This window comes from Myotis yumanensis, unplaced genomic scaffold (assembly GCF_028538775.1).
Source record: "Myotis yumanensis isolate MYYU_CA2020_CCGP unplaced genomic scaffold, mMyoYum1.0.hap1 SCAF_2, whole genome shotgun sequence".
Taxonomy (NCBI): Eukaryota; Metazoa; Chordata; class Mammalia; order Chiroptera; family Vespertilionidae; genus Myotis; species Myotis yumanensis.
The window spans coordinates 156678188-156703481 of NW_027223753.1; the positions used below are offsets into that span (position 1 = coordinate 156678188).

Genomic DNA, 25294 nt, shown 5'->3' on the forward strand with positions numbered 1-25294 from the left:
CAGCAAAGAATCCTTAAAAATCTTAAGAGGGACCATCCACACACCACATACATAGCCAAGAGAACAAAGGATATTTTACAGTGATAATGCTAGAAGGACAGAAACTTCCCCTCCGGATCAGAGCCAGAACACCGAAAGTTCAGAATGAGAACTGGCCCAAGCAATCCAACTGAGATTTCAAAGTAGAGTGTTTGCTGATGTCTGTGGAACGTGTGTGCTCATGTTTCAGGATCAGCACAACTGACAGAACATGTCCCTCTGGGAATGTATTCAGCAAAGCATCAAAAGGATCTGATGGCATTTGGGAAGATCTATGTTGTCTTTTCACCCAAAATGTTAACTTCAGCAGCCACAAAATGTTTATTGGCTTTTATGATTCCCCTATGACTTCGTTAGTACTGTTCCTTGCATATAAAAAATATGTTAAAATTCATTTAACCTATTCAAATTCAGTTTTGTGGTCCCATCAGACTGAAATATATTTTAAATTATAAAAATTCTATGCTCTACTCTCTGTTTTCTTAAGGAAACTGTAGAATTTATCACAAGTCTCTAATACGGCAGTGATTTTTAAAACAGATCACTTTATCTTCATACTTCAACCAAATTTTAATTAGGTAAAATAATCTATCTTTATAATTTGTATTATATCATTGTATTTTAAAAACTGCAATTGTGTGGTACATCTACATAATGGAATACTACGCTGCTGTAAAAAAGAAAGAACTCTTACTATTAGCAACAGCATGGATGGACCTGGAGAGCATTATGCTAAGCCAAATAAGCCAGTCAGAGAAAGATAAATATCACATGATCTCACTCATTTGTGGAATATAATAAACAACATAAACTGATGAAAAAAAATAGATCCAGAGACAGAGAAGCATCAAACAGACTGTCAAACTTCAAAGGCAAAGCAGGGGAGGGAGTGGGGGGTAAGAGATCAATCAAAGGACTTGTATGCATGTATGTAAGCATAACCAATGGACACAGACACTAGGGGGCTGAGGGCATGTGCTGGGGGGGGAGACATATAATACTATATGTAATACTTTATTATTATTTTTTAAATATGGAACGCTTCACGAATTTGTGTGTCATCCTTGCGCAGGGGCCATGCTAATCTTCTCTGTATCGTTCCAATTTTAGTATATGTGCTGCCGAAGTGAGCACTATATGTAATACTTTAAACAATAAAGAATTTAAAATAAAATACACAAAGTGCTAAAAGGAGATTTAAAAAACACTGCCATCTTAATTAAAAATAATGTTTATGTTAAAGGACATTAAAGTATGCTTTGGTCATTCAACACAGTACTAAACTAAGTGAAGAGTAAATATCTGGTTAATTTGATCAATGTAGATGGCTTTATTATGCACTGGTCAACTACATTAATCAATGTACAGGATCATGGCTACATCTCGTCTCAACTTCATTTAATGCCATATTAAACAATGGACTTTATTGTTGGTATACAAAAATAGGCTACCATAAAATTATATATCCTTATCTTCTGGCTGAAGCAATGGACACTCATACATGTCCCATGTTATTAGAATATTATATTTCCATGGTATTACAGTCCCCCTTTAGATGCTATTACTTCCTTCTCACTGACTTTTCCTCTTCAACCTAAACATTCCTCAGGAAGCATAGCAAGGGCAAACAGCATGCCAGGATACTAGAGTATAGAGTACAGGTGTAGTTCCAAAGAGCAGGTCCAGAGATGCGATAAGGTACAGAGGAAAGCATGAAGCCTTATCCTGAACCAATGTACATATTCTACATTAACACTTCCCTTTGTCACTTTGCAAATGGTCAAAAAGCATATACATCTGCCTTCTGGGCCCCTTCATCCCTAGTATGTGGGTGATACTGGCTCAGCAATAGCTCCTAACATTTTAAGTGAATGTGATTAGAATCCTCTTCAGCAAGTCTCCTATTATTATCGCTCTCTCCTGAGTTCATTTCTGGGTTCAAGAATAGGTGTTCCAGTCCAATGTGAAAGTCCCCTACAGGGGTGACCATAGTCTGGCAAGGCTATATTTTGCTTGGCCTGTATTATATGACCCTCTCAGAGTTTTTAATAGTTTGAATTGCTTATAATTAAACAACATAAAACTCTAGATGGCCAGCTTATCTTTAGAGTTGGTATCATTGGGCCGGCATTTCATATGGCAAATTATTCGTGCTGCCCCATAGACAAAGCATGAGCTCTCCACCTCCCCATAATCCCCACCATTTCTTATTACTCTACAATACAGCCCAATTTACACCTGCCTGACTCCTGTGGGCATTTGTGTTTGCAAATCCTTTTGAAAAACTCAGTGAGTAATGGGATTTTAATTAGCTGTTTAAAGAAGCAAGCCACAAAAGCAGAATGGGGTTTTGCAATGTTATGATGGACATGACCTTATGATCACCACCACAGCCACAACTCCCTGCAGGGAAAGCAGAATAAAGCAGTTCCCTAAACATGGGTCACCATGGTTTGTGACACAGAATCACTGGCTACAAGTGATTGTACCAGGAATCACAACTGGACCAAAACAGTCACCTATAATCTGGACAGTTGCTTATGAGATGACCATCTTAAGATCCTTGTCAAAAGACACACCAAATACCATGATGCCCAGCAAATACAGTAAGACCTTCCCTCTTGTGGTCATTTGAAAAAGCAGCAACACGTGAAGAAAGAAGAGCTAGGTCACTAAAATAGGAACAATGAGGGGCATTAAATAATGATAAAGGGGTCAATTCATCAAGAGCATAATAGTCCTGTGTGTGCACCTAACAACCAAGCTTCAGAGTAGATGAAGCAAAAACTGATAAACTGAAATAAGAAAAAGGGGAAAAAAAGTTGCAGTTTATAATAACAGTTTCATAATTAGAGAGTGGAACACTCTTTTGTCATTAACAATGACATAAAACAAATCCATAAAACAAACAGATAAAAATCAGTTTTTAAAAATCAGTAAAAATATAGAAAACCTAAATAATGACTTATGAACTAACCAGTGAACTTAACATAACTCAGATTTTTAGAACACTCTACCCACCCAGCATCATGAAATACACATTATTTTCTAGTGTACATGGAATATTCACCAAAATAGACCATATTCTGAGATACAAAATAAACGTTAACAAATTAAAAAGAATTAAAATCATACAAAGAATGTGAATTAAATTAGAGCCAAATAACAAAAAGAAATCTAGGAAATAATCAAATATTTATAAAAATCCACTTATAAATAAATCATGGGTTGTTGCCCAGTTACAGTGGGGCCTTGACTTACGAGTGTCCCAACTAATGAGTTTTTTGAGATACCGGCTGTCTCTCCGCCGATTTTTTGCATTGAGTTGATAGAGTAATTTGAGTTAACGAGCTCCTTAACGAGCTCGGTCTCAGAACGAATTAAACTTTTAAGTCAAGGCCCCACTGTATTCGAATATGAATTCTCATACTTACAAATACTTAGTTTAAAAAACCTAAAATGAAGCTTAAATAGTATTGAGCACTGTTTGCTACCTTTAATTGTATCCAGATACTAGGAGAAAATAAATGATACTGGAATTGAAAAAAATAATTCATGAGTCAAAGGTGAAATTACAAGGAAAAATCAGAAAAATTGTTGAATTGCATGAAAATGAAAACACAATGTACCAAAATTTATGGATAGCAACCAAGCACTACTTAGGGAAAAATTGACATCTAAACACTCACATTATAAAAAGAAGAAAGCTTTATAATCAACAACCTAAATAAGTATCCACCTTAAGAAACTAGAAAAAGAAAAGCAAATTAAATCAAAAGCAAGTCAAAAAAATGAGTAGAATTTAATGAAAATGAAGACATAAAAATTATAGAGTAGACCAATGAAATCAAAAGCTGCTTCTATGAAAACATTAATAAAATTGATAAATGTCTAACCAAACTAATGGATAATATATAAGAGAAGACACGAGTATGAAAAAGAGGACATAACTACAGATTCTAAAGCTACTGAAAGAATAATAAATGGATATTATAAGTAGCTTTATGCTAATATATTTGGTAACAGATATATGGACAAATCCCCTGAAAGACAAAGTACCAAAGCTTCCTCTAAAACATATAGATAACCTGAATAGCCCTATGTCCATTAAAGAACTGAATATAATTTGCATTTCAAAATTCTCCCACCAAGATAATGCCAGGTCCCAATAGCTTTTTGGTGAACTCTGACACATTTAATGGTAAAAGAAAACACACAAAAACAACCTATATATATAAAAGCCTAATTGACCATTACGACTGAATAACTGGAACGACCAGGTCGACGAGTCACTATGATGCGCAAGGACCACCAGGGGGCAGATGCTCAATGCAGGAGCTGCCCCCTGATGGTCAGTGCACTCCCAGAGCGGGAGCACCACTCAGCTGACCAACCCATCCCAGCGGCCCACCAGCCTGGTGGCAGCCACTCACTTCTTCAGTAGTAAAAAAGAAGAAAGCTTTATAATCAACAACCTAAGTAAGCATGAGTCAAAGGTCCCAGTGTCAATATTTCTCTGGATTTATTTTGTTTATCAGTTTATTTTGTTCATTAGATTCCACATTTGAGTGAGATCATGTAATACTTGTCTTTTTCTGACTGGCTTATTTTACTTAGCATAATACTCTCCAAGTTCCTCCATGCTGCCTCAAAGAGTAAGAGATCCTTCTTTTTTACAGCTGCATAATACTCCATGGTGTAAATATAGCATAGCATAGCTTTTTTATTCACTCATCTACTGATGGGCACTTGGCCTGTTTCCAGATCTTAGCTATTGCAAATTGTGCTGCTATGAACATAGGGGTGCATATAGTCTTCTGATTGGTGTTTCGGGTTTCTTAGGACATATTCCTAGAAGTGGAACCACCACTGGGTTGTTGTTTTTTAAAAAGGCTATAGAAGTGGATTGATGGGAAAATTAGTCCCTGTCACCAAAGCTCATATGCCAAAGCCTTACTGAAACTACTAATGATGCCAGGTCTCTCTCAAGCTCAGCACAGAGCCCATGTCTCCCACTGTTCTCATCCACATCATGGTCTGACCTGCGTGCTCCTGACTGGAGAGCCAAAATCCAAGTTGCAGAAGAGGCTGGAAATTTGTGTTCTCACTTCTGACACTGGGGAGGTGGACTCATAATGTGGAAATTTCTCCAAATGTAAAAATAGTATTCAATATATGATGGCCAGACATGTATAGGACACATGGTGACAACAGCAAGCAGGGAAACAGTAAGAGTTGTTTCTCTTTCTCTTTCCTCTCCTCCACCTCGTTTAAGCCTGTCTTTGTGAAGCCCTCTCTGTATTTCCTTACCTCATAGGCCTTCGCAAGACTCTGAAAGCTGAAACTGCTGAAGACGAACAGGCTTCCTGTCCCTGTGAAAGCCAGTGCTCACTGAGGAGACTGTACTGAGGAAGAGGAGGTGGGAGGGGCTGCCTTTGAACATGAGAAAGAAGAAAAAGGCTACTGGGAAGAGCATGGATGTTGGCCAAGTTCCTGGAGAAGAGGGGACCCATGCTCTACTTTCCTTAGAGGCCAAGGTTAACAACAGCTACTCAGAGGATGGCTGCCCTTGGACACGGGGCTCTGTGGGGGCAAGGTTCCTGGGGCTCCAGGAGGCACAGAAACTGCAGAGCAAGACTCCAAAGGACCCTGCAGTAAACGTAAGGAATGTTAGTGATCCAAGGAGTCCCCCAGTATTTTGGCTCTGTAAGAGATCTTTCAGGGTACAGGAAGAGGCCTGAATAATAGTTGGTATTACATTTCCTGCCACACTGGTAAGAAGAGAATCTCAGATTTGTATTTCACGTGATTTAAAGATAATAGATGAATAGACATTTCTTGCAAACCTTTGTGGGTCCTAGAAAGGTAGGTGTAATTTTAAAATAAATCTTAATGGCTCTGTCCCAAGAAGTACTCTTTTCACTATGTCTGTGCTTCCACATTTCAGGTATCAGTTTAGAGACAGGGCTGGGCCTGGGGAGAGAAAACTGACCATCCATGGGCTAGTTTTTCAGTCTAAGCACAGCCTCTTGTTCTAAGAGTAACCCTCTAGCCAAATCCAAACTTTTGACTGGCCCTTTTCAGGGGGGAAAAAAATCAAAATTCTTTACTGTTTAGCTTTCTAAAGAACTTGTGAAAAAATCTAGGTTTTTAATCTGGACAATGACTAAGGTGGGAGGAATGTATTTTTCTTTCCTGGCTCAGTTTTGCTTTGTTTTCTAGAGGAACCACAGAGGACTTTAAATGTTGGTAGTCCTTTCTGACATTGCCACACTGTAGCTCAATGCCAGTATCAGTCTGGTTAGCAGATTGAAGACATATTAGGAAAGACTAACTCGAGTCTCCAGATGGCAGAAGGCCAGATAAATGGCCTTTACTGTTAAATACAGCCATGTGCTCCCAGCTTCGCCGCGTTCTGGAATACAGCCCCACTTGGCGGTAATGAGCAAGCTCCATTTGTCTAATGAAGCATTCATATGATAACAGTGGCTAAATCAACAAGCAGGGTTATTTATGAACAAATAAAGCCATCTGAAACCATCAGGAAGGATGTAATATTCCGAAATCAATTAAATTCTAAACAATGGCTCAACTGAAATATTTTATTCTTGTTCACCAACAACATTATTCTTAAATATTTCTTGATCTTTTGGATATGTTTGTTGCAGTACTAGTTTAACATTTAGCTTGTTTAAAGCATTCTTCATAGTATGCAACATGAACAAAATAAGAGATCCGAAATGTGGAAATAGGGCGTTTATCTATCCTGTTAGAAGCTCTTAGAAATCTAAGAATGATGGGAGAAGTTATGTGGCATCGTGATTATGTGCTGACAGAAGGTGTCTGAGGACTTTCCAGGGCCCTCCACGCCCAGTGTAATCTGGAGTTCACCAGTCTTTCCGGCCAGTTTTACAGAACTTTGTCCACGGTGGGTGTTCCAGGCCCAGGAGTACACCGGGCTCTCCTGGATTCGTATGGCCTCATTTCCTAGCTTGAAATAGCCTCCCCTGCCCCTGCCTTCCCCCCAACACACAAATGATCCTTCTAATTCCTACCTCTCCATATCTCAAAATTCCCCTGACCCCCAGAACAGGTTACATTTCTTTCCCCCTTTAAATGCTTCCATTGCACCTCATACTGCCTTGAAACTGTCGTAACACTTTAGATTCTCTTCGTGCACGTCTTTCTCACCAGATTCTAGGTAGAAACTCTGTGCCCAGATCCCAGTACAGTAAATGTCCAATAACCATAATACAGTAAATATCCAATATGTATTTAATAATATTCATCAAGAACTTAAGGGTGAAATACTGTTCTAAGCACTTTATATAAATTTAGTAACAAACAAGACTGGGAGGGGATATGGTTATTAATCACATTTTACACACGAGGACAACCAAGCCCAGAGATGGTGAATAATGTTCGCAGATAGAACTGGGATTCAAACCTATGTCTAGTCTGCCTGCAGGGCCTTCCTATGTCTATTCCACCCAGCCTCCTGGCAACAGTGAAAAGAGTGCAGGACTTAGAATGTGAGAACAGCCATGTAACCTTGGGCATGTACCTTAAACTCTTTGAGCACTGTGGGAAGGAGGGTGCATTTTTAGAAAAGGGATAAAAATATCTACATCTCATGAGATCACTTTGAAGAAGCAAACGTTAAAGTACCTGGCATAAGGAAGCTCTTAATAAATAGTAATTGAATCTCATGCCAAGAAAAAAAACAACACAACGTAGTAATAAGCAGTAAGAAACAGATAAAGGCCCAACCAGTGTGGCTCAGTGGTTGAGCATAGACCCATGAATAGGAGGTCAAGGTCCAATTCCAGGTCAGGTCCAATGCCTGGGTTACGGGCTTGATCCCCAGAAGGAGGTGTGCAGGAGGCAGTGCATTGATGATTCTCTCTCATTGATGTTTCTCTCTCTCTTTCTCCTTCTCCCTTCCTCTCTTTGAAATCAATAATCATATTTTTTTTTAAAAAAAGAGAAATAGATAAAAGAAAGTCATAGATATGGATTCACCCAGTCTCATATAAGCTATGCTTAAGAGAAAACCTCCTTTGGTATATGTGATATTACATATCTCTATCCTCCACTCCCTGAGTAAAAAGCCAAAAGACTGGGTACTTTCCCATGACAACGCAGGAGTGAAATTCATTTAATGTAAAGTAAAAACATAAAGGAAACGTTAGAAAACAAATAACTGGCAGGACACAAAAACATAAATCTCAATGAAACGAAGACAGTACAGGAAGAATAAGCAAGAAAAAACTAGGGAAGGTAATGGGCTAGAAGGCCCTGTATTGTTGACAGCATCTGACACACCGATTAATGTTATTTCTAAGCAGATTAACCAAATCCCAACTGTTCTACATCAGGTCCTTTCCCTAAGCTCTTCCTCCCTCATATCAGCAAATAAAGACTAAAAATTAAACACACAAATAAAATAGGGGGGGAAATCACTCATACAAAACAGAAACATCCTGAGTTGACGATTCAATCTAGTGTGCCTCTTCTTTCCTTCCATTCTGTGCCTACAGTAAAATGGTAAAGCTGAAAAGTAAAAAAGAAGAATTGGCTTCTCTGTGTAATTTTTAAAATAGAGCATCGAGCCACCCTCGCCTGGGCAGCAGGCAGTGCGACGCAGGAAGGCAGGACGCAGAGATGAGGGGGATCGTTATTTCTGTCCCTGATGCAGGAAGAACTTTTAATCTTCTGATATGATTCCTTATCGAAACCTTCTCCATAGCAACCACAGAACTGCAGTGGCAAGAAAGAGATGGGGAGATAAAATATATATACACATGATATATACACACACAACTGCAAAACTTCTGAATTTAGTAATGGTTTTAAAAGGAAAAAAATCACACATTTCCCTGAAATCTCACATTGCTGTGGAAGACTAACCACTAAAAACCAGAATGAAGCAAGCATAGCACAATTGTGCTTTTTCTACAATGCCTATATTTGTAACATATTTACAGTATAGCACTGTGTGACAGATTCAATCTCTAAAAAGAAATCTTTTGAGGCCTACCAGGTTTCCCAATGTTTGGTACAGAAGAATAGGCTGTTGCCTCCCCTACCGTTCCTAAGTAACTAAGACTGGTATAGCAGTAACGTCATAAGATTGTGACTTAGTGTCCATTGCACATTATACTGCTGGTGAGAAGTTTAGAAGCAGAAAAACTAAAAAGGTCAGTTCCACTGACAAGGACTTTTATGCCAGGTAAAAGCAGGAAAGGACTATGGTCACCCTTTGGGAACTACTTGTCCTAGTTTGCAGTCCGAGTTCCTCTATTTGGGCTTAACTTTGATTGTTAACTTCAGGATTAACAAGTTTATGCAAAACCTAAGGTTTCAGTGTGAAGAGAGCCTACAACCAGGCCAGTATGGGGAAGCATGATTTCACCGGAAAAGGCGCTGCCCCCTGCCCCGCAACAGCCCCATTTACAGGAAGGATAAAAACCTCTTAGGGCTGAGAAGGTAATGACAACATGAGATGAATGCATGTTCCCCTGTAAGACCTGCTCTTGTGAGAGACAGACTGTTACACATCGTCTCATTGCTTCCATTCCTAGCTTCTGGGTGCCTGAACACCATCTCAGAAGGTGCTAAACACCGGTGAGAAGTCTACACTAGAATCCAGAAGGCCTGCCCACTGGGGACTCTGAGATGTTCACTTTGTTCTCTCACTAAATGGTGAAGCCTTGTTACTGGCCTGGCTCATAAATGTATATCTGGCTATTTGAATGCCATGGGAAGACAGATGTTATGGCTCCCTTTACTAAAATATAGGGCAAGGACAGGCAATAAAGGACATGGACACAACAGGTAAAGTGGAAGAGAAATGAAAAAAAGGCATTTTGACAACAGTATGATTAATAGCCTAATAGGAAGAATGGGAAGGAAACCGAGGCCAGAACACTGGTGGGTGTCTGGTGGGCATGGCAGGGAGGTGGGGGAGAGAGAAGGAGGAGGCGATGGCTGGGGGCTGGGGAGCCCTGGGGACATCACCTTGTTATGCTTCTGCCTCAGCCCACAGGCCATAACGACCCAGGTCAGTTTTAAATTTTACACTTAATATTCAGGCAACCAACCAAATCACACGCACCTTGTTGGTACCTGGACATAGTGGAATAGAAAGTGGTAAAGCCCCTGAGTATTTAATGACCAACCCAGGAACAGCCCAACTCTGGACCCCAGTTTATGTGAAAAGTAAAATCTCATTTTAAAACAAAAAAAAAGAGGGGCAAACACAAGAAACACAGATTCTATCCTTATGGAACCCACAATCTCGTGGAAATAGAGCTGTTAATTAAACACAATGGTGATGAATGTTTTGCAGAAGATATGTACTTTTATTTCTCAGGATGAGGCACCTCTGGATTGAGAGAGTTGCTTATAATTTCAGAGGCTTTTCTCTAATAAGTACGGCTACTTCTGGAACCACACGCCTGTAAACAAAAGGCTGAGTCCTCAAGTCTCAGGAAAAACAACCTGCATCCAAGGCCAAGGCTGTGACTGACACCCACGGCCCAGCGGGTGACGAGAGGCAACGCTTCTCTGGAGCCCTGCGGCTGTGCTCTGAGGTGCAGAGGGTTGGCGGGCTTCCGCTCCAGCCCTTCCAGAGCTTCTCAGGTTCAGAGGGGACTTTTGTTGAATTTTGATCAAACTGATCTTCAGAGGGAGCCCAGACAGGCTGGTGGAGAGATGTTTTCTTTGCCTGAGAAAAAATGATAGCGAACTGGAGATATCAAAGGACAGGCAGAACTTTCTGCATGGCGGCCACTTCTGCAAACATGTAGCTGCTCCCTGTGAGAGCCAGGCTGATGGTTTAAGAGTGTCCAGCTCCACTCTGCAAAAAAGTTATGTGCAATAAAATATGTGCTTCCACCAACTTGTGAGTGAAAGGGCTTTGAAAATTGCAAAACCCTATCTGATCTAAGATATTACAACTACTTACACAATATTAATAATCGATTTTAAAAGTTGTTCTCTCCTTTTCTCCCGTGCAAAACGCCACCTTGTAGTTGGAGACTAGAAGCAGCAGCACGTCTAGACTGTGACTATTTTTCTTTGTACAGTGCACACCATCTTACTAGTATGTCCTGAACCCAAGAAGGCAACGCCTCTCCAGCACCCTATGAACTAACGAGTCTCAGAACACTCCAATTTATTCCTTCCAGACAATTCCGTGGCTCTTCAAAGCTGTCGGTGGTTTTCAGGTTCAGCCAGATGAAAAGAGGCTACTAAGTGCAAAACGGCTTGCAACCAATTAACCACAGAAGCATCCAACAAATGAGCGCATGTACAATCTGAGAATATGGAGACAAAATCACTCATGTCAGATTTCAACAACAACAACAAAACACAGTATTAATAAAGTTTCATGAAGAAAGTAGCCATTGAGCTGAAGATTGTGAGAACAGTAAGACTGCCACATTATCTACAATGTTCAAGGATTAAACTTTGTTTTTCATGGCACAAAAAAAGGATAAATGAGGGGTCACAGATCTGTCCATCTCAAGCCAGTTTCCTAATGAAGATATCCTCAAAGCAACAATCTGCTTCCTTCACCCCCACATCTTCCCTTCAAGCCAGACTCCAGTGGGAACCACCACCTTATCTTCTAAATGATCAATAAAGAGGAAAACAACGCTGAGGCCAGACGTCAAACAATCCACAAATGCAGTAACCTTGTAATTCCTCAATTACAAGGATTCCGCTATAGTACTTAGGACAGTGGTTCTCAACCTTGGCTGAACATTAGAATCACCTAGGAAATTCTGTTTCTTTGTTACTAATGTTGTGGCCCCACCCCATAACAAAGAAACAGAATTTCCGGAGGATGAAGCCCAGAAATCAGCATTTAAAAAAGATTCCCAGGTGATTCTAATGTGCAGCCAAGGTTGAGAACCACTGACTTAGGAGCACTCTATCACTACATCTCAAGATATGTGTGTACATGTGTGTGTGTGTAAAACACAAATAACAGAAATGCTTGAAGACTGAGAGTTGGATCAGATAAGCAGCTCAATTTATAGTTTAGTAGTTGTTCTACTTAAAACAATCATTTCCTATTTTTAAATTAGGAGTCAATAAAAACAGCATTTTCTAGGTGCTTGCCCACCAGTGGTTAGTGGCAAACCCTGCTAGACAGAAGTGTATCGGTGCTGGCTCTGTAACTGACATGGGAGTATGGTCAGAAAAAATACAACCAATCAACTCAGGCAATGAGTTTTTGACAAAAAAGTGACACCTTCCAGCCAATCCAGTGGCCAGGTGGCACATTCAGTGAGCTAGCTTTTAAATAAAAGAGTAGTCAACAAAGAGTTTCTAAATGTTATAAACTAAAGCTTAAAGAAAAAATATTTAACTGTATATATTGTTTCAAATTCACTAGTTTTCATTTCCAAGTTGTTTTTAGCTTCTGTACCTTGTGATCCCTATCTCTACCTTCAGTGAGTTTTCTATTCCTAAGGGAGTATCAGTTACCCAAACTGTGTTCAGAAATCAAGTCAGCGACCAGATGGCATTGGCCAATGTTGCCCTCTTGCTCTACTTTCATTAAAAGTCTCTTTGAAAGTATTTACTTTGGATGGTTTCTAGGTGCCACCCTGAATATTTCCTGTAGAGCTTACAGATTCTTTCACTTTTCAAAAATAAAGGTTTAAGGTAAGTCCCAAACATTAGATGCCATTTTAATGTTTGTTTTTTTATTTGGATCCTTTCAGAATGTTAAAAGAATGGAAAGTGACCTTAAATACCATCTGATTCAATATCTTTTATTTCATAAATTTAAAAAACCTTACCCCCACAGCAGGGAAGTCATTGGTTTAAAATTACGGTTAGTGTCAATCCTCAATTCCCAGATAAGCTTTATTTCCACTGTATCAGATTTGTTGCATAAAAGACAGAAACTCAAATACCCAGGAATAAATCTCGAGTATTTATGAATAAGAAGCCTAAAATTTCTACTTCTTTGTCTTTCCACTGTTATTTATCCCATTTCTCATTTGGACATTTACCAACTGGTGAATAATGGAGAGAAAATGATTCTGAAATCAATCCATTCTAATAATTTTGAGAAGATTTCTTATTTTAAAGTTTTTAGATGAAGAGAGGTTAAAATTATAGAGAAGAACCTGCAATTTATTTAAATAATTTAAATGATCTATGTTTCATGTGCCCTAAACTTCTAATATACGTCACAATCCCCATGAAAACTCAACAAATAACCTCTAAATTAGAAAGTCAAACATTGGTGCTAATGTTTCTGCATGAGCTCAAACAAAATACAAGAGCTTTGAAAACTTACTCTGTCCGAGGGAAAATACCTAAAAAATATTAGGCTACAATTATTGCCAAGATATCCTAGTTATGATAATCTGACTGCATTGTGAAACATTCAAATACAGTTTTTAAACGTTAGTGAAATATTGAGAGAGTTGAATTAGATAAAAAGTGGTAAAGCATAAAATATACAAATATGTACCACAGCTATAGGCAACTGAAGCTGGCAACATTACATGGTTCTGTGGAAAAATCTACAAATAAAAGCTACTTAAGAATTAGGAATAAAAGTATTATTGTGGTAAAAATAATATCTGGTCTAGATTATATAAGTGGAGCTAAATATAATGTACTATGAAGGCAAAGCATACCATTCAGCAAGACAGATATTATTACTGAAATGGTGAGAATAAGAAAGTTTCCAGTGAGTATTAGTAAAATGTGTATTATAACTTCCAGTACCAGTGTATTATAACTTCTACTACTATCCCTCCCATTGTGCATAAATTACTATAAAACTGAGCAAAATACATGAAGCAATTGTTTTCAGGAGTTGGAAAATAGGTGAGCTGCCTGAGGGCCCATTCCTGACTTAGTGTAGAGTGGTAGTATCAAAGCAGAGCATAGAATACTCATTAAACTAAGAAGGAGAAATTCAAGTTTGGGCTACTGATATGGGTGAATTTGTGGAGTAGGTTACCAGAGAGTAGGAACTGTAGAAACAAAGAGCTCCAGATATCTATAGAGAATTTCCTTGTCTTTGGCTGAAGACTTAATTGCACATATGAAGGACATGATTCCACACAGCTCAATAGAGAAGAGTTATTGAGTAGCTAAACAGAGATACTGCAGAGGTTGATGGGCTCAGAGCCTATGAGAGCCTCCATTTCCAGATCTCAGTATCTAATAGCAAATTGTATAAAGCACAGGAGGGCAGTTGATTGCATCAAAAATCTACACAATGGAATACTACGGTGCTGTAAAAAAGAAGGAATTCTTACCATTTGCAACAGCATGGATGGAACTGGAGAGCATTATGCTAAGTGAAACAAGCCAGTCAGTGAGAGAAAAATACCACGTGATCTCACTCACTTGTGGAATATAAAGAACACTATAAACTGATGAACAAAAATAGATACAGAGGCAAAGAAGCATTGAACAGACTGTCAAACTACAGCAGGAAGGCTGGGGAGGGATGGGGAGGAAGTAAGAGGTCAACGAAAGGACTTGTGTGCATACATATAAGCATAACCAATGGACACAAGACACTGGGGGTGGAAGAGGTGAGGGGAATAAAAAAAGTCTACAGACAACTTGTGGCCATCATGGGTGGTCCAGAGATTCTAGGAGGCATGAGAGTAGGTTGCTAAAGCCTTTAGTAAAACTGTGTTGACATGGGAAGAGGGGCACTAATGGGAGAGCCCTCTATTGCAATTTGCACAGATTCTAGAGCAGGGGTCCTCAAACTTTTTAAACAGGGGGCCAGTTCACTGTCCCTCAGACCGTTGGAGGGCCGGACTATAGTTTAAAAAAACAACTATGAACAAATTCCTATGCACACTGCACATACCTTATTTTGAAGTAAAAAAAACAAAACGGGAACAAATACAATATTTGTATTTGCATGTGGCCCGCGGGCCGTAGTTTGAGGACCCCTGTTCTAGAGCCTTCCATTGTAGGCTGGTTTTCATGTAACAGTACAAATTGGCTTAAAGTTTGTTAATGAAAAATATGTTGTCTCCAAAACCCAGATGTAGGGAGTGGCTATAGGGTTAAGCCCTGGACTGACCTGTGGCAGGGCCACAAACAAGTCCCAGCTTGGAGGGCAGAGCCCTCTTAGCATAATTAAGCTTGACCTTATAGTCCTCCCTTGCTCCTTCCTGGGTAGCTAATGGGCTGTGGGAGGTGCAGTAAGTGCTGCCAAAACAAGATGAAACTCACAAGAACATTGTAAACATGTTGACCACTACCCTTGCTTTGCTTTGAGTGATCTGACTATAAAATAAAGCTTCAGCGTGTGGGCTGGGTCTTTTTGTGTCCTCATCCAGGCACGGGAGATCTACCGAACCCCAGCTGTATTCTCCTGTCTGTCTTCTTTAATCCTTCACAGCCCCTCCTCAGGTTCACCCTTGGCTGTGCTGGCACGGCACACCCAAAATGTCCTGAAAAATGTTGAGCCTGTTTTAACATTTGTGGATATTGAAAGGGCCATTCATAGCTCTTCCTTGACAGTGTCAGGGAATGAAATGGCTCTCAACTTATCAATTTTCAGGTATTTAACAAAGGTAAGCAGGGCCCTGCACTATGTGGAGCAGTGGCTCATGTTCCTTGTATTAGTATGTCCTGAATGAGTACATCAAATCAATCTCCCTCCCTGAAGGAAAATGTCATGAATGTGATGTCATACTTGTGGCTAAGACATTGCTTGCAAAGACTATATTAAGTTGTACTTCATGGACAGCTGAGTAAAGGTGTATTGTATCCCTTCAAAGATGAAGGCAAATTGCAACTAAGAGGCTGTTGAAATAGGCTCTGAACAAAACATAAGCCAAATCCATGACAGCAAAGTGTTACCTGTTGGTGATTAGATGAAGTCAGAAATTTCAGCAACACTGGAATTAATGGGTAGGATTATGGCATGAAGGTTATGGTAATCCACTCTGAGGCACCATTTATTCTTTCCAAGTTTAACAACAGGTCAAATTGTGCTGTTAAATGAAGAAATAGTAGGAATGATGACCCTTTCTTTAAAAAGGTCTTATATATGGGTTTCAGTTCTTGAAGGTTCTATTTTAATTTGAATTGGGAAATATTAACTACTTTAATCATGGACTGGAGAGGAGGTCAAGGTTGTCCCATTTTCCCAAGCCAATTGTAAGTGCCAAAGATGTAATTTAATTTAATTTAATACTCACTGAGTCAGAACACCCATGCTGATTATGAGCTATTTCAGGGCTATAAATTCTATGACTATGGGGAATTTAGGTAAGGTAATAATTCAAGTGGTTAAGTTAAGGCATGCTATTTGTTCTCTATTTTATATTTGGTAACTTCCCTCTAAGTATAGAAGGTACCTTATTCAAATTTAGTATAATTCCTGTGTATAGGATTACCTTGTTTACATATATTGGGATACTGAGGTCTAACTATAATTTGAGTCCCAGATCAATTAAAACCATGAAGGAGCATTTCAACAAATGTTAAACTTAATTCAGAACCTATGTTGTAGAAGTGCAAAAGTCAAACAGTTCCCTTTAATCTTTTTGTTGTATAAATTCTTTTACTAAACTTTGGATTTCCAATTGGGCCAAACTGTGGACCTCTGATCCAATATTTTGTTACCTCCCTGAGTATCCAAGTACTTGTGTGCTTGTTGGCTTTTTGTGTATGTGTGTGGTTGCTAGATTTACTTCAGAAAGATTTTATCTACCCTGCTCATATTTATGTAAGTTTCTTCCTCCAGAGGGCCTCAAATAAGTATCAATAGAGTTAGGGCCCTTCCCCATGGCAATGATGGCTTTACTGGGTCAGCTTTGCGTTAACACTTTTGCTACTTAGTGCTATGGGCCTTTTTCTCTATAACCCTGAAATATCTGTGATGCAGTTATACTAGTGTGTAAAGGAAAACTTATAGCTCTAAATGCTTATTTTAGAAAATTACATAATAAACCAAATGAAATTTATAACCGTTGTTATTGTTATAATCAGGCATAAAATTAAAGAACAATAAACATTTAAATTGATTGATAAGACTATTATCAATAAGACTAGCACGAAAGACTATTTACCAAAAGTAAATAAATCCAATACTTATAAATAAGATAAAATCAGCTATAACTTTAAATCTTCTGCAAAATTTTTGAAGTACAGCAGGCATAAAGAAAAATGCACACATCTCAATCAAGTATATGCCTCTGCCTACATCATTCTGGGGGAAGGAATGCATTCATTTTAATATGAGCACCTGAAATTATTCACCACTGACAACTGGTTGTAGTCCTCAAACTCAAGACTTGGGAAAAATTACAGATTATGTTGGGGAGGTATGTGGACAGTTACCAATGCAAAACTTAGTAAAGAGAAAATACAAATAATTAACTCCATATTTATTGAGTCAGAAATGAAAGTATAGACTTGTTTAGGGAAAACAGGTAATTCCCCACGACACATAAACAGTAGGTCCCCCTTATCCAAGGGGGATGCATTCCAAGACCCCCAGTGGATGCCTGAAACCACAGATAGTAGCAAACCCTATCTATACTGGTTTTTCCTATACAGACATGCCTTTTCACTTAATGGAAGCACTTTATGGCTTCTCTTCAGTATATTCACATTGCCAGCATCACTACTCTTGCACTTTGGGGCTATTATTAAGTGAAATAATTGGTTACTTGAACACAAGCAGTGCAATATCATGACAGTCGATCTAATAATAACTAAGGGGAGGCTACTGAGTGGCTAACAAGTAGGGAGCAAATACAGTGGGATATGCTGGACAAAGGAATGATTCACATTGTGAATGGGATGGAGCAAGAAGATACAATATTTCATCATGCTACTCAGAACAGTGCACAATTTAAAACTTATAAGCTGTTTATTTCTGGAATTTTCCATTTAATCTTTTTGGGCCATGGTTGACCATGGTTAACTAAAACTGCAGAAGTAAAACCACAGATAAAGGGGGACTATTGTAATGCTTGATGCTACCAGCTCTTCCTAAAGAAATCATATGCACACACAGGCTCCCTCTGTACTCTATCCTTTCTGATTAAGGAGTAACACAGGCTCCATCATGAATAGCAACAGAGATACTATTGCTATTCCCATCCAACAACGTAAATAAGCCTAAGGGCTTTATCTGTCATAGCCCACCACCAGCTCAATCTTCCTCCAGTTGGGTTTTAACTTAGTAAAAATTCTTCAAACCACCACTAAATGATTAAGTGTGTTATTTCCCATTACACATGATAAAGCATTATTCTAGCAATAGCAGATACTGATTGCCACAATGAGATACAGCATTATTATGACACAGAAAAAAAAACCCTAGGGTAATATGAATTTTATATATTTTATTAAAATATCTAAAGGTTTAAGTTTCTCACTGATACGCTTTTCTTAGTGGTGTGGGGATGGGGTGGGGGAGGGACGTGCGGGAATATACACATGCAAATACATATATAACCCAACTCAATTTTCCTTTCATGCCTGGGAAGGCAATAAAATGTATCCTTTGAAGTTCACTGAGGAAAACCACCCTTCCCATTCCCCTATGAAATTTTCTCTTAGCACCAGGGGCCTAGGGTCACCAAACAAAGAGCTTTTAAAATATACTTCAAAAACAAATGTAAAAACTGCTGCTAGAGAGTGGATGAAAAGCTGCAGTGTAAGACCAGGCAGAAAACAATGCCTCCCAACTCCACACCACTGTGTATGCTGGCAGCCACACGTGGCTACTGAGACCTGAATGGAGCCAGTGTGAGTGAGAAACTGAATTTTAATTCACTGAAATGTAATTATCTACAAGTAGCTAATGGCTAACATGATGGTTAGCGCAGCTTTAGACTCTTAGTATTTTTATAGGGCTAAACTATTTATCATTCATGTATCTCTCATACCAGGGATTGCATACTGGTAATCTATGGACAGTTTTGGCTGACAGATAAGTGATCAGTGCAGCTTTGTCTTTTAATGCGAATCAAATACTTTTACACAGGGCACTCCCTGGTTGGCCCCATAGCTAACAATTCTTGATTCTAAGTTCTTCACATGTATTAATTAGCTCAATCTTTAAAACCTTTATATAACATAGATACTGTCATTATATGCTATTATCTCTACATTAAAAATAAGAAAAGTGAGCTAGAGGGATTAAGTATTTCACCAATTTGTTGCTAGTAAATGACAGAGCCAAAGTTTGATTGCAAAAGAGTCCAGAGTCCTTGTATGCTCTTAACCACCATGCTCTCCACTTCTTGCAGGCTCCCTACTTCTTGTAATCACTTATTTCACAAGCAAAATATTTCAAACACAATTTTGTCAATGTAATTACTAGGTCCCACTTCACCCTTGTTTTGAGGAGTGAAAGTAATTTCTACTTTAAAACAGCAGCCAACTGTTAAGAGGCTTTAGTAGAAGGTGCCTCATCTATAGGCTAAAGGAAAGGCACAGGTGGTGTGGTTACCAACCTGAGCAGGGGTCAAGTGACCAGGACTCCTTTCTTTACCTGCCAGAAAGGTCATCACCCTCTAAAGCTCCTTATCTTTCCTACTTCCCCTGGGCTAATGGGCCTGTTACATATTGCCCATTTGATTAGGAAGACATTAGCAAAATGAGCTAGGTACACAGCACCTGCACAAGCCCTCCTAAAATCTAAAGAAAAAGGAACTCAAACTGAATACTGCTTATTCTCCAATCACTTGCAAATCACCTCTTTTCTTGTATTTCTCAGAATCGTGAATATTGCCACGAAGTTCTCTATACTATTTCACAGGAAATTGGACTTTAAAAAGGTCAAAGTTGAACAATTAACCTTGCCAGCCAATAGTGAACACACTGTTGTTCTTTTCTGAAGGGAGAAGAGAAATAAACCAGAGTAACAAATGTGGAGTAAACCAGAATCCAGAAAGCACCTTAATTACCATCACTGTGACCACCATGCATGCTTGAGGGAAAAGCAAGGGGGAATGCAGGCATATTCTGTGACTAAATTTGGTAGTTTAATCCTTCCCTTTCCTTACTTTATTACAATGTACTCAGAGATGACTTACATGAGGACTACAGCCAGGAATCTTGTGGTCATGCATTTTATTAGTCTCCAACTTTCCCTACTTAGTGGAAAAAAACAAGGATGATGTTATGAGGACCAAGATAAAGAAAATATTACAAAGGGATACATGCATTTTCACTATAGTAACATCAATAAATGTAAACATTGGATAGTTAGGATTGCTTCTGCCACTGGAGTGAATAAAAAAATGAAGAATGCTAAATTTAATTGCAGTGAGTAAAATCTGATTTCAAGCCAAGGTCAGCCAGTGACTGGAAGGATTAACAAGTACATTTTATAATATAAGTTCTTCAATCCTACCTAGTTATCACAAGAGGCATTATTATAAAAATAAAATGAAACTGACATGTAGGTGAACAGAGAACAGATATTTAGTAAGGGCTCGTTTTGTCCTTAGCATTGAGTTAAGCATTTTGGGATTCTCTACATTAATATAAGTCATCATCCTGTTTCATAGGTTCCAAGCACTAACTCCCCCCTTTCCTCCCAGCAATAATTTATATCTGCTGAATGTTGTGCACTGCAAAGGCACCTGAAAAAAATATGTGTGAGGAAGAGCAGGCTGTTCTACCAATAAATAAAGTTGCATGCACCAGATTCCCTGGATGTTAAAGTCTAGATTTTGGAGGTTCTGTCTAGATTAGGCATGAAGTACAAATAAACTACCTGCCCTCCAATATGTATGGAAGATTTTTCTTTAAAGGGGGAGCCAATTTTTATGATCCCTGGCATGAACTGTAGGCTACAAGGCTCTTCTTAGAGAAGATCCAAGCCCCTATGTAAGATTCCTGGTTCAGATTAAGGTGCTACTAGATGTCAGAAAAGGAAGCAACTGACACAGCTAGACTCAAAAAGGAAAGATTGTGGATAGTCTGAGTCTTGAGTGAGACCTGGAAAGACAGGGACAAGAAGATTTAAACAGTAAAAAAGGTAGCACCACACTCCAGACAGAGAAAACAGCAATGAATCCCTTAAAGACACATGTCAAGAGTTACTCTTCATCGTACAATAGGTGAGGAATAACATCCCAGGATAATGTGACCACGTGAAAAAAGTGACTATCAAAGCCATTCTTAGCTGGTTGTCCTTGTTGAATTTATAGGAGAACAATTACTCTGTATAGTGTGAGGATTCACCTCAAAGATGACCAAAAGACAATAGGTGCCCTAAATTCTTAGGAGAGTATGTCCTGAGGAAGTCTTGATTAGACAGACAGGACAGGTGTGAGTGTGTGTGTGTGAGTGTGTGAGTGTGTGTGTGTGTGTGTGTGTGTGTGTGGTGGTGTTGCTGTGTTGTTGTTCTTTAAGAAATAATGAATGTGTGGGATGAAAAGCTTGTATCTAGGTAATGTAGCTAAGTCCTTAGTCAAGGCTCAAAAAGGATCACTGAAATTAAAACTGTCTAATACCCAGTACTTTGAAAACATTCCTAATTTCTGGCCTAGTAATACCATTTCAAGGAATCTGTCCCAAGGAAACAACCAAAGATGCAAAGATTTATAAAGTATTACCGGGTTACTTAAAATAGTAAAAATTTTAAAACAACCTGGATGTCCAGCAATAAATAGTTCAATAACAAACTATTACACAACTATTCTTTTAAATGCTTTTGAAAAAAATTTAGGGAAAATGGAAAATGATCATGCTATAACATTAGGTGATAAAAAACAGGATATAAAATTCTATAAAAAGTATTATGTCAAATATGTGCCTGTAAAACGTATACCATAAGGAAATGTAGGTAGAGGAAACATTTTGGAGAAAAAGATTTGGGGTTCAACTTTAGACACTCAGTTTGACAAGTTCTGGGGAACAAGCAGATGTAAATACCCAGTAGGTAGCTGGAAATATGAGGAACTTGAAAAAGAGAACAAGAACAAATGACTAGAAGGGTCAGACAAGTACCTAGAGAGGGTAGCATAAGGAAGGAAAAAAGAGTAATCCTATATAATAAAAGCCCAGTGACCAAAATGGCGGAATGACCAGAATGACCATGCCCCACCCCTTGCCCTGGCTGGCCCCAACCCCCAGTGGGGACCCCCACCCTGATTGGTGGCATGGCCAGCCTGTAAACTGCCCATGGCCCCTCACCCTGGCGATCCCCGCCCCCTAACGGGGACTCCCACCCCAATCTGGGACCCCCATCAGAGCAGGCCGGCCAGCCCTCACCCATACACCAGGCCTCTATCCTATATAATAAAAGGGTAATATGCAAATTGACCCTAACAGTGGAACGACCAGAATGCCCACTTGACCAGTCACTATGAGGAGCACTGACCACCTCTCGGTCTCTTTCCCTGGCCGGCAGGCTCTGATCACCCAATGGTGAATGGCAAACTGGGGGTTGGTGGCAGGGGACATGGGTGGTGCCAGGCCAAGTTCCCTGCCCCACCAGTCGCCCCACACACAGAGTGCAACCCGCGGCAGGGTGGGGCTGGCGAGCAGGCAGGAACGGCCAACCTCTCAGTCCCTTTCCCCGGCCATTACGCTCTGATCTCCCGATGGCGAGTGGGGAGCCAGGGTGGGTGGTGGGGGGGGTGGGGCCGGTGAACGGGTGGACTGGCCTACCTCTCTGTTCCTCCCCCCCACCAGCAGGCTCCGATCACCGGATGGCAAATGGGGAACCGGGGATGGGTGGCGGTGGGGAGGGGCGGGGCCGGCTGGTCAGGCCTAGGGACCATATCTGCACACAAATTTCATGTGCCGGGCATCTAGTTACAGACATAAAAAGCTATAAAATCAATCTGTAGGTTTAAGTCAATTTATTATAAAACCTGCAAGCCAACTACACTAGATTGGCAACCAGGTCTTTGGTGGTCTTCACAAAAGCAATTCCCAAAGGGAGGCAGGCCAGGCCACTTTGCTGAGACACAGGACTGCAGAATTAGAAGCCCACATTCCCAGCCCCAGATGAGCCAGAGTGGGACTTGCTGGGCTTCGGCGACCTATAGAATGAACTCCCTGGGCCACATGCATCAGGATTATGAGACACCTGTTTAAAATTGCTAATTCAAGGACTCAACCTCAGACATTTGAATCACAATCTCAGGAGGTAAAAACTCAAGACTAGGCATCTTTAATAAGCTCCCCAGGTAATTCTTATGCATGCTAAAATATGAGGACATGCTCTCCATGGTCCAGTCTACCTCTAACATTCTATAGTTCAAGAGTTTGTTTCTGTCTGAAAATAGGATATTAAAGCAATGGTTACCAAAAAAATGCACTCAGAAGTCAGAAATTACCAGATAAACATACAATACTCAGAAATACTCAGGGCAGAAGTAAGACTGGTTTTTCAGTTACATCAATCCATTTCTATTATGTGGTACCATTATTCTAATGCGGGTTGTGGAAAGGCCATAGCTGTGGGAGAGAATCAAGTTCCTGGGTAGCTAGGAGACCCACCCCACCCGTGGAGATGGGGTTGTGGGCTAGGTGAACTATGCAAAATAAGAATGAAAAAGTTCTGCATGGTGGTAATGAGGTGCTAAAAAGAAGTCATGCAACCTAAAAGCACCAGGTTACTATTATTAGATACATTCAAAAGATATTCAGTGTTATTCTCTTTCTTTTGGTTTGGGAAAAACAACTGTTTCTACTTGTTTATACATAGAAATTAAGTCGATGTTTTTATCTATATACACAGAGAATCAATGCTGATTTTTGCTTAGGGAGCCTACAGTTTTAATTAATATTCCCTAATTGGCATTGACCTTAATTGACTAATGGCAGTCGTATGATGGGCCTTTCTGCCAAGCCTCCTGGGTCAGCAGCACAGTGAGCTCATTATGCACAGAAGCCTTTTGTTTGCAGTGGTCTTCGACTGAGCAACACTTTTTAGGTCTCAGAATACTGGAGCCAGGACGATCCTTGAGAGGCCATCTAATTCAGCCCTCCACACACTGGTTTCTAAAAATCATTCCAACACCTCCCATCCCCCACATGGAGTCTAATTAAAATATTTTCTCATTTCTCGAGTTCCTCCAGTTATTTCCTCTAGACGCATCTGTAGCATTCTTTGCATTAAATTACCTTGGGAAAGATAGTCTTAGGGCATCATTACATGATGTATTTGCTTTGCAGAATCTTAAATAAAATAACAAGTAAGTGGAAAAGAAGTCCAAAAGTCAGATGGGTTATATCTAAGATTGTGTATTAACAACAGTATTTCACAGTTAACATACCCGCAGATAATGAGTGTATATCAGAGGATGGGCAGAACTAAAGAGGGAAGGAATGGGGTCAGGGTAGAAAATTTCCCACCAGTACATTACAGAATGAGAAGAGGGTTTGAAAACACCCTCTTCTTAGGTAAGTACACACATTACAGCAAACACACAAGTTACTTGCATGAAGAAAAGCAGGACAACCGGAGGAAATACAATGGAAAGAAGAGGAAACATTTTAAACTTTTAACTAGTATTTGGTTGTTGTTTTTTAAGACTCAGTATATGGCTCTTTCATAGGTAATACAACCTATTTTAACTCCAAATAAGATCGCTTCTAAACCATCTCAAACAAATAAAAATGTTACCTAATTTATGAGGGCTTGTAGAAAAGATTACGCAAATTCATTCTTGTGTTTGCAATTCTCATAGGAAACATCTCCTTACAGTTTACCCAAATCTATCATACTACAGCTGAAGCCTATTTTGTCCTCCCAAGCTCACAGCTCATAGCTAGCTACAGAATAATTTATATGGTTCAGATTGACAGTAAACTGTCCCTTGACCCATAAACCCAATTTGCCATAAATTTTTTATTAATTTTTTACAAATGTCCATGTACACTATACACAACTAACTTCCCCTCTTTTCAGAGAGGTCATGTGACTTGTCCAGATTGACAATTCAAGGTCTAGGCCACAACCAGATCTTGGAATCAGGTCCTGTCTCTTTTTTTCTTTTTCAGGTCACTGAATCATTTGAAAATCATTTGAAAATCTAATGAAACTCGTGGGCCAATCATCTTCCCCGAAAATATAAATATATTTTGACATACAATTTAAGAGAATATGAATACTCCCGGATCCGGAGCCTTCAACTTAGAAGAATCAGTGTAACTGCCAAGGGGCCATGTTCAAGGCGTCACAAAAGAACCCCAAAGAGATCCAGTGGGGCTCCGCTCCTCAGCTACACGTGTGAGTTGAAAACGAGTATAAGAAAGT

General features: G+C 39.5%; 1 protein-coding gene and 1 non-coding gene across 3 annotated transcripts in view; both read right to left on the reverse strand.

The window, feature by feature from the left end:
- The window catches only part of IGSF11 (immunoglobulin superfamily member 11), a 121456-nt gene that overhangs the window by 31934 nt on the left and 64228 nt on the right, over positions 1-25294 (reverse strand). The window lies entirely within an intron of this gene.
- Positions 1067-1173, reverse strand: LOC139004490 (U6 spliceosomal RNA). The gene has a single exon (XR_011470372.1). It is a non-coding gene; the product is annotated as a U6 spliceosomal RNA (small nuclear RNA).